The sequence below is a fragment of the Tupaia chinensis genome, unplaced genomic scaffold (assembly GCF_000334495.1).
Source record: "Tupaia chinensis unplaced genomic scaffold, TupChi_1.0 Scaffold000279_1, whole genome shotgun sequence".
In the NCBI taxonomy this organism is placed as follows: domain Eukaryota; kingdom Metazoa; phylum Chordata; class Mammalia; order Scandentia; family Tupaiidae; genus Tupaia; species Tupaia belangeri.
Window position 1 is genome coordinate 1,797,069 of NW_006159762.1, and position 9,127 is coordinate 1,806,195.

Here is a 9,127-nt window from a genome sequence, read left to right on the forward strand (position 1 = left end):
CCAACTGAACATAAAATTGTTCCAGAACTTATTGTATTTATCAAGGGAAAATACTGGACACACTGTACAAGGATCTAAGTCCTACTAAGAGAATATTTGTAAAAGTAGTCAATATTTGGAGTTTGGTAAATAGAAAAGACAAATTTGCTTAGAAAAGTCTGGAACTTTCTCTGCTAATGTTTTCCCAAGGGGGAGGGGAGAATCCAGACAAAGCAAATTAAGATAGACCAGGTAGATCAACTTCCACAAATCCAGCTAAGGCCATTTTCCTGTGCAGTCAAACCACCAAGGAGTTTTCAAAACAACAGACCAGTGTCTCTCCCTTTCTGCCCTTGAAAATGTAAAGAATATTCAAGTTATCTTGGCCTTGGGCAAATAGCCTTCCTGCACAGAGTCCAGCCTGCATCCAGAGAAAAAGGTTTCAAAATCAGAGCTGTGGATAGTTTTTAAAAAATAAACCAGAGAATTTTAGAACTTAAAGTCACTTGAATGCCAACTACCCTATTCCACAGGAGAAAAATCTGAGACCAAGAAATGGAAAACACTTTGCCTGATACTACATACTAACAGAGGCAAACTGAAACATGATCTTTTGCCTCCCAGTCCAGCACTTATCACTCCATACAGTCTTGGATGGAAACCACAAAGGCCCTTTCAGGTTTCTGGCAGATTGCACAATCCAGAATTCCTCTACTGACAAGTATTTTAAATTATGGATAAAATGTTTTAATACATAGCTGAGTTTGCAAGAAAAACGAAAGAGAGAGCGAGAGATACCAAAAACACAGAAGAAAGCCAAGCACACAAAGAAGTGATATGGGAGCCCTTGGGTTTGGGAATGGGAGTACTAAAGGTCAATATGGCCCCAAATGTTCACGCACTTTAAATGCTATGTGTTTCACCTTCCTAAGGACTCATGGTTTTATAAAGAGAGTAAACACTAAGACTCATTCACACAGTGGGACTCTCAAAGGACTACATGTAAGAGGGGCATAGAAGCCTAGCTCTGATGATACACAAGTAGTATCGCCAATTGGAAGGCTGGAAGCTGCATTAGAGGTTTGGTTCCCAGACCAACCTGAACATGCAGGGCATGGTTGTGCATGCCTATAATCCTAAATAATGGGAAGTCTGAGTCAGGAAGTTCATGACTGCAATACCTTGTAAAAATACCTATCTCTGCCTTTTTCCCTTCCCTTCTCTCTCCCTCTTTCTCTCAAAAAGAGAGTAAAAAATAAATAAACCAAACCAAACAAAATAAAACAATAACAACATGCAGAACTATCTGGTAGGGACTATAAAATATTATTGTAAATGATTAAAGAGATAAGGAAATAGAAGCCATAAGGAAATAACACTCTGAAAAAGAAATTGAAAGACCTGCAGCAAATAAAAAGTTTGAATTAGAATTTTCAAACTGTCCACAAAGCAAAGTTATTCCCAGACTGAATTACCCATGAAGTCTATCAAACATTTTTTTAAAAAAAATAAGCACTAATTCTGGGTCTGGCAGGTGGCATGGTGGCTAAGGGCACTGGGCTTCCACATGGCCAAAGTTGTTTGAACCCCTGACCTGGAGATTTGCTTTCTCTCTTTCTCTCTCTTTCTTACTCTGCCTCTCTCTGGTCAAATTTCAAAAATAAATAAATAAAGTTAAATAAAATAATTCTTTTTTAAAAAGGCACTAATTCTTCGTATAAACTCTTCTAAGAAATATAAAACAAGGGAAGACAGTTGGTTGTTCCTAAAAATGTTAAGCACAGAATGACCATATAATCCAGCAAATCACTGTAAGGTATATACCCAAGAGAAATGAAAACATATGTCCACATATAAACTTATACACAAGTGTTCACAGACAAGAAAAACTAGAGGCCAAATTTATTTACAGTTTCAAAAAGTGGAAACAACCCAAATGTTCACCTATGGATGAATGGATAAACAAAAATGGTATGTCCATACAATGGAATTTTTTTTTGAGAGAGATTTTCACTGTAGGGCGCGTGCGCTCGCCAGACAGACAGAGAGAGACAGAGACAGAAAGCGAGAAATCACCCCCCAGGGGGGATGGTCACGCCGCAATCCCTTCTCCTCCATTCTCCTCTCAGTATCTTGGGCACACACGCACACGCGCCCAGCGTGAGTTTTTAAGCCACCAGGTCCGGGACATGAACCGCGGTCGACTACGTGGGAGTCCAGCGACATAGCCATTACGCTAACTGCTAGTTCCCAAATATTTTTGACAATAAAAAGGAATAAGTGACTTAGAGGATGACTCTGAACATTTATCCAGAAGGTAACATAGAAAAATAAAGTTGTGGAAAATGTAAGAGAGGTAGGAGTTCTATACCCAACTAAGCTATCATTCAATGGTACAAGCGTTTTCAACATCAGCAATAAAACAGGACCCTCTATGAAGCATCCCCCATGGAAAGAAAAAAAACTACCTCCCTAAACATACTGGGCACATACTTGCCCATGATCTAGGGCTGGTTGAGGACTGGAGTGGATTGTGGTATTAGAATTGTTGGGGGATGCTGTCTTTTTCTTTATTTTCCTGTCTGTTGCTCTCAATCATGGAAGAAATAAACATATAAACTTTAAAAACAACCTAAAGGGGCCAGAAGGTAGTGTAGTGGTTAAGATACTGGACTCCCATATGGCTGACCAAGGTTTGAGTCCCAAACTAAGTGAATTGAAAGTCATATGTGTGTATGCCTGCTCATTCTCTCCAGGGGAGAATGGAGAAGGGATTACAGTGTGGCCATTCCCCCGAGAGGTAATTTCTCACTTTCCCTCGCTCTCTTTCCAGTAAGCACACACACCCTATAGCAAAAACCTAAAAATAAAAAAAAAAATAATTAAAAAAATAAAAAACCAACAACAACAACAAAAAAAACAAGAACTGATTATATAGATTTTTTTAAAAATAATAACATATTTATTTAGCATGTCATAAATGCTCACATATGAAAATATTCAACAGTACCTGAAGTAAAGACAAATCCAAATATAGGCTGAAATTACAGTCATGGCTTTGAAATTGAGGTGAAATTTTTTTTTTTTTTTTTTTTTGTTTTGCTATAGGGTGCGTGTGCTCGCCAGACAGAGAGAGACAGAGAGACAGAAAGCGAGAAATCACCCCCCAGGGGGGATGGCCACGCCGCAATCCCTTCTCCTCCATTCTCCTCTCGGGATCTTGGGCACGCACGCACACACGCCGGACATGAGTTTTAAGCCACTGGGTCCGGAACGCAAACCGCGGTTGACTACGTGGGAGTCCAACAACATAGCCATTACGCTAACTGCTGGTTCCCAGGTCACATTTTTCTTATTGTTTATATTTGAAAACACCTGGCAAATGAACTTTAAATCATTCTTAGAATGCTCCATCTGAGGTAAAGTTTTCCCAGAATATAAATTTTAATCTTAATAGAATAATTCTAACAAATGTCTACATTATTTGTACAGAGAGCACAACACCATCTCTTCTTTCTCACACTGCCCTACATTTTTCTGGTGATTCCGTGTGCTCTCCAATTTGACACCCCAAAACATCATCTTGCATTTAAAGAGAAATTCCTGCTCTGAATTTCCTTTTATTAGACAAGAACTCTTATCCTCTGGATGATGTAGATGACAACTCTATGCTGTACAGCCTGGAAAAGGAGTTCCTCACATGAGAACTGCAGTGGGCATTTGCCTCATGGGGGTTGCTGAATTGGATGGATATCTTCACACATGCGTGTCCTTTCAATCATCTAAAATCACGCTTTGGGTTCGGGATCACTCTGAGCTATACACTTCAGCATGAAAAGTCTTTACGTTTCCAGGGTAGGCTTAATTCATGAGGTCTTTGTTGCAGTGGTTGTTCATTAGTTAGATTTCAATTAGCATTGTCATCATGCATATTTATCAGCTTTAAGTATGTCTTTTCTTTTCAACCAAACATCTAGTTAGGTTTAGAAAGACAGAAAGCAAGGGAACCAGCAGTTAGCGTAATGGCTATGTTGCTGGACTCCCACGTAGTCGACCACGGTTCGCGTCCCAGACCCAGTGGCTTACAACTCACGCCAGGTGCGTGTGCGTGTGTGCCCAAGATCCCAAGAGGAGAATGGAGGAGAAGGGATTGTGGCGTGACCATCTCCCCTGGGGGGGTGATTTCTCGCTTTCTGTCTCTATGTCTCTCTCTGTCTGTCTGGTGAGCGCACACGCCCTATAGCAAAAACCTTTCCAAAAAAGAAAGACAGAAAGCAAGAAATTAACCCCTGGGGAGATGGCCACACTGCAGTCCCTTCTCCTGCATTCTCCTCTCAGGATCTTGGGCACACACACCCACGTGTGTTTAAGCCACTGGGTCTGGGACGACCCAGAAGATTCTGGAATTCATACCAGACCTAAGCAGTGGCTTGCTGCAAATGAAATAATTAAGTCAGACCCCAGCTTGAGACCCGAGATAAGGAAGCAAAACGTTCTGCAAATCTTTGAAATAGGTATCATTTCTATTTTGCCTTTAGTAGTATGATTTCCAAGAAAATCAGGTACCACATTCAAAAGGAAGTGTAAAAATAAATACCAAAAGGTTGAACACAAGCATTGTGTTTCATGCTCTGAACTGGCTATACCACTGCTTTTTCTGAATGCTCGCTGCATATAAAAAGTTGTTTGTTTGTTTGTTTGTTTGTTTTCACAAGACTTGCATTTTGCTTTTTCAGAGCAACTTCATTTTACTCTCCAAATCAAAGACTGAGGGGAGAGAAAAAAAGAAGATGTCTGATCATGTCTGATCATGCAGTGAATTGATTCTAAAACATAGAAAAAAGGTAAGGACACTTGATGGGAATGACTGTCTGAGACTGAGGGCTAGGAGAAGACTCCAGGCTCTTTAGAAAGAGGTGGGGTCTCCTCTACAGTTTTCTTCTTTCTTATAGAAATGGCTGTAGTTTCTGGACATGGCAAGGGTTAGGCTGCCTTTCTTTCACCACATGCTTTGTTAGCTGACAGAGACCACAGAGCTGTGGTGTCCCTACATGTTGCCCAGCTCCTCCTGCAGCCCAGCATTCTTCTCCTCCTCCAGCAGCCTCCTCTTCACAGTGTGCAGCTCCTACTGGACCTCACACTTGATGTGGTTGGCTACCACCACTGAGGTCTGCAGGTCTGCCTGGAATCTCCTCCATTCCTCTGTCTCCTCCTTCCTTGGTCAGAGTCTTCAGCAGACTTTCTAGGTCTGACTTCTGCTGCTCCAACTTGATCTCGTTACTTTCCAGCTCACTGATAAGGTGGTTGTTATATAACTTCACTGCCTAGTGCTACCACTTGATCTTCCAACTCAAATATGGTTTCCTTCATGTCCTTGATCTCCACGTTACTCTCCAAGTCCTTCTCTTGCAGCTTCAAGCTGGTTCTGCTCAGCAGTTCTGCTTGGTGATCACATAATCTCCTTCAGATAGGCATAGGCCTTTTCCACCTGGTTCGGGATCCTCGGGCTGCCTGTAGTGGTTGTCCATGCTTGGCTATGCAGACAGCAGCCAGCTGGCAGGCCTCGGACAAGGTGTCCACTGTGCCACAGCTTACACCAGCTCTGGCTGGTGAGGCAGCTGTGTCCAGCGGGCCTGCTCCAGACAAAAAAAGCCTGGTAATAGAAATGATATGACCTGAGACTTCATCCTTATATAATATATAGCCCTATATCAGCAATGTAGTTATAGTAAAACAATATGATGTAGTATGTTGAATTAATGCTGCTAGTCTTTTAATAAGATAATGGTTTTGCAATGTTGTTAGTATTTAATTTGCAAGTTTATTTTTTGCTTTATTTAAAAATTACTTAATTTTATTTATTATTATTTTTTAATTTGCTATAGGGCATATACACTCACCATACAGAGACAGAGAGAGAAAGTGAGAAAGCAAGCCACCAAGTTCAGGACTCAAACCACAGTCAGCCATGTGGGAATCCAGAGCCTAAACCACAACACCACCTGATGGCCCTTAATTTTGCTTTTCAAATTAACATATAATAAATCATACATATTTGTATGGGCACAAGGTATTTTTCAGTACGTGAATACAATGTGTAACAAATAAATCAGGATAATTAGTATAGCCATCATCTGAAACATTTGTTATCACTTTGTGTTGGGACAGCCAGTTCTTCTTCAGGCCAATGTTCTGTGCAATTGGAGACCTGCTGCAGGGCTTTCTCCGCAGGTAATAAGCCACCAAACAAAATAATAGTGGCTGCTCCTCACCTTCTCCTGAGTCATTGCTTCATATTGATTCACTTTCTCTTCCTTTGAACATCATAAAGTCCAGAACAACTAAGACTGTGGGTTCTCAAGCTCACATGAGATCAACAAACATACTTGCAGACTTTAATATAAATGAGCTTTGGGGAATGTGCCCACCTTTTATCTATTAACTGTACCTCCATTACCAGTATGGTTTCCATCCTCCTTTAATCCATATAGCAAAGGATGGGTCAAGCCTAATTCTTTCTACACAGAGTCCTTCCAGGCATTTATGTGCTAAGCACTACTGGGGGTGGGGGGATCATGCATGGATTGTACTACTTTTAATGTTGGTACAAGAACTGACCATTTCCCAAGACTTTTAAAGGAATAGGATTATCATAACCATAAGAAAATTATTTTCTGGGACCAACAGCATAATGGCTATGTCACTGGACTCCCATGTAGTCGACCACAGTTTGAGTCCCAGACCCAGTGGCTTAAACTCACATGTATATGTGCCCAAGATCCTGAGAAGAGAATGTAGGAGAAGGGACTGCAGTGTGGCCATCCCCCCGGGGGGTAATTTCTTGCTTTCTGTCTCTCTGTCTCTCCGGCGAGCGACGTGCCCTATAGTAAAAACCTCTCGTTAAAAAAAAAAAAAATCTTTTTTTTTCTTTTTCTTTTGTAATTTGCTATAAGGCGAATGCACTCACTGGACAGATACAAAAAGAGATGGAAAGTCAGAAAGCATCCTCCAGGGGGGATGGCTATGCTGCAATCCTTTCTCCTCTTGTGATTTTGGGTATCTCTCTCACACACACACACCCGCCATGTTTTCCAAGCCACCAGGTATGGGACTAAAATTGCACAGTTGGCAATCCACCAGGTATGGGACTAAAATTGCACAGTTGGCCATGTGAGATCTAGCCACCTTCACCACCACACTATCAGCTGGCCCCAGGAAATTACTTTCATTAAAGATAGTTAAATATGACCAAATAGCTGATCGAAAATTTGCATACAAGATGAACTTGGTCCTTCGATCAAATTCCAACCTCGGCAATCAAATCGGGCCATCTGAGATACTTGCTGGTTTTATGATGGTTTTAATTTCTGTCTTTCTGGCTCTGAACTACACTGCTGAGCTGTGGGGTGTGAAAGGTTAAGCCTCTGCTCTCTTTCTACCTCCTCGGATGACTGCCTGGCAGCCAAGGGTGAAATGACCTCATTCATCAGAAGGCACAGAGGGAAGTTCTAAGACAAAAAAGGTGATCTGCAAAGTTAAGGCAGCAATTTTCAAGTTTAAATAAAAACCAACAGACATCCTCAAAGAGCCTAATACACAATGGCAGTAATTGTAAAGTCATGAATGCATCTCATATAGAGCAAATGAAACCCAGTTGGCAAATCTTATGAAACAAACACTGGAAATCTGTTAAGGAGGCAGCTACTTCCATTGTCTAAGACTTAGTCCTTAACATTAAAGAACACATAACCTTGTGGTTCCCAAGCATGGTATTCTTTATGGCTTGCAAAACTCGATAAGATTGCCCTAGAGTCCAAGTGGTAGTTTCTGTTCTAAGTCCAGTAGCATCTCATACTCTTGCTGTTATCATCTGGGTTAGACAGTGCCTTCTTCGTGTGCATTTCCTTCTAAACTTTACCACAAGAGCAGTTTAGACACCTCATATCTTAACAATCCATAAAAGATGCTATTTCACCCATACTGAAGTTTTTAAAAATCAAAATCTGATCTTCCACTCTTGCTGAGTGGAGATCTCAGATGCTAAGGGGTGGTTCCTAAAGCTGTTCTGGACCCTCAGGGTCTGAGTCACTCAAGCCCTTGGTGCACACTCTAGTGGGACCAAGAGATGACAACTGCCTCAACAATGGGCAGGGTCTGGCCTAGGGTGGAGACAGAACAGGAGCCCCAGGAGCCACACACCTGCAGAGACTCTTAGCTGTGAAAGGGGGAGAAATGTCCCCAAGACTTCAGTTCACCATTGAGTTAAAGGTCATTATGTTTCTTTTTAAAAATAATTATTTATTTAATTTTATTATTATTTTAAAATACGACCCGAGAGAGACAGAGAGAAAAGAAAAGTGAGAAACCAAGTCGCTGGGTCCAGGACTCAAACCATGGTCAAATATGTGGAAGTCCAACACCTTAACCACCACACCACCTGCCAGCCGGAAGGTCATTACTTCTTCATGTGAAGTTTTAAAAGGTACCGCCATTTTGGTAACTGGATCTTGATATTTATTAACTTTTTGATAAATCCAGAGCTTCCAAAATTCTAAGTAGCTGCCTTCTTCCTCCACCTATGAGAGTCAACGCCCTGGGGTCCCTCAGACTAATGGGGTTGGTAGGGAGGAGTCAATCAGATAAATCAGTACAAATGGGGATGTGGGCCCCCCCATTCCCGCGGTTCCCAAAAGGCAGGGCTTGCTGGGAGTCGCGAGGGTCAAATAGGGACTCTAGGACCACAAAGTGCCAACTGCCTTCAGCCTGGGCCCTGTGCGAGCACGACAGCAACTAGCGCAGCCAAGTCCTCGCGTGGTCCGGGTCCAGGCGTCACCTGTCGCTCTGGACCCTCAGCGAGAAGACCGCCGCCGCTGGGTTCGTTCCACCTCAGGTGGCGAGTGTGGGGTGGACAGACACTCACTTGGCCCCGCTTGCCCAGCGGCTTGGTTCCACCCACCCCGGCCGTCCCAGGTGGGGACCATGCTGCCTCTGCCACCCCGCCCTACTCGACACGTCCCGCTTGGGCCGAGAGGGCCAGGCTGCTCAACCCCGCCCACCGCGGGCACTACGGACGGAAACGCCCCGCCCACCCGGCGCAGGCCCCGCCCACCCGGCAGCCTCAGGTGGGGCGCCCCGCCCCGTCCCCCTA

The 9,127-nt window shown here is 42.9% G+C and overlaps 1 long non-coding RNA gene across 1 annotated transcript in view; it reads right to left on the bottom strand.

The window, feature by feature from the left end:
- Positions 1–4,332: 4,332 nt before the first annotated feature.
- The window catches only part of LOC102471257 (uncharacterized), a 6,721-nt gene continuing 1,926 nt past the window's right edge, over positions 4,333–9,127 (bottom strand). The window contains exon 3 of the long non-coding RNA XR_334776.3: positions 4,333–5,632. This is a non-coding gene — a long non-coding RNA (uncharacterized LOC102471257). The remainder of the gene's footprint in view (positions 5,633–9,127) is intronic.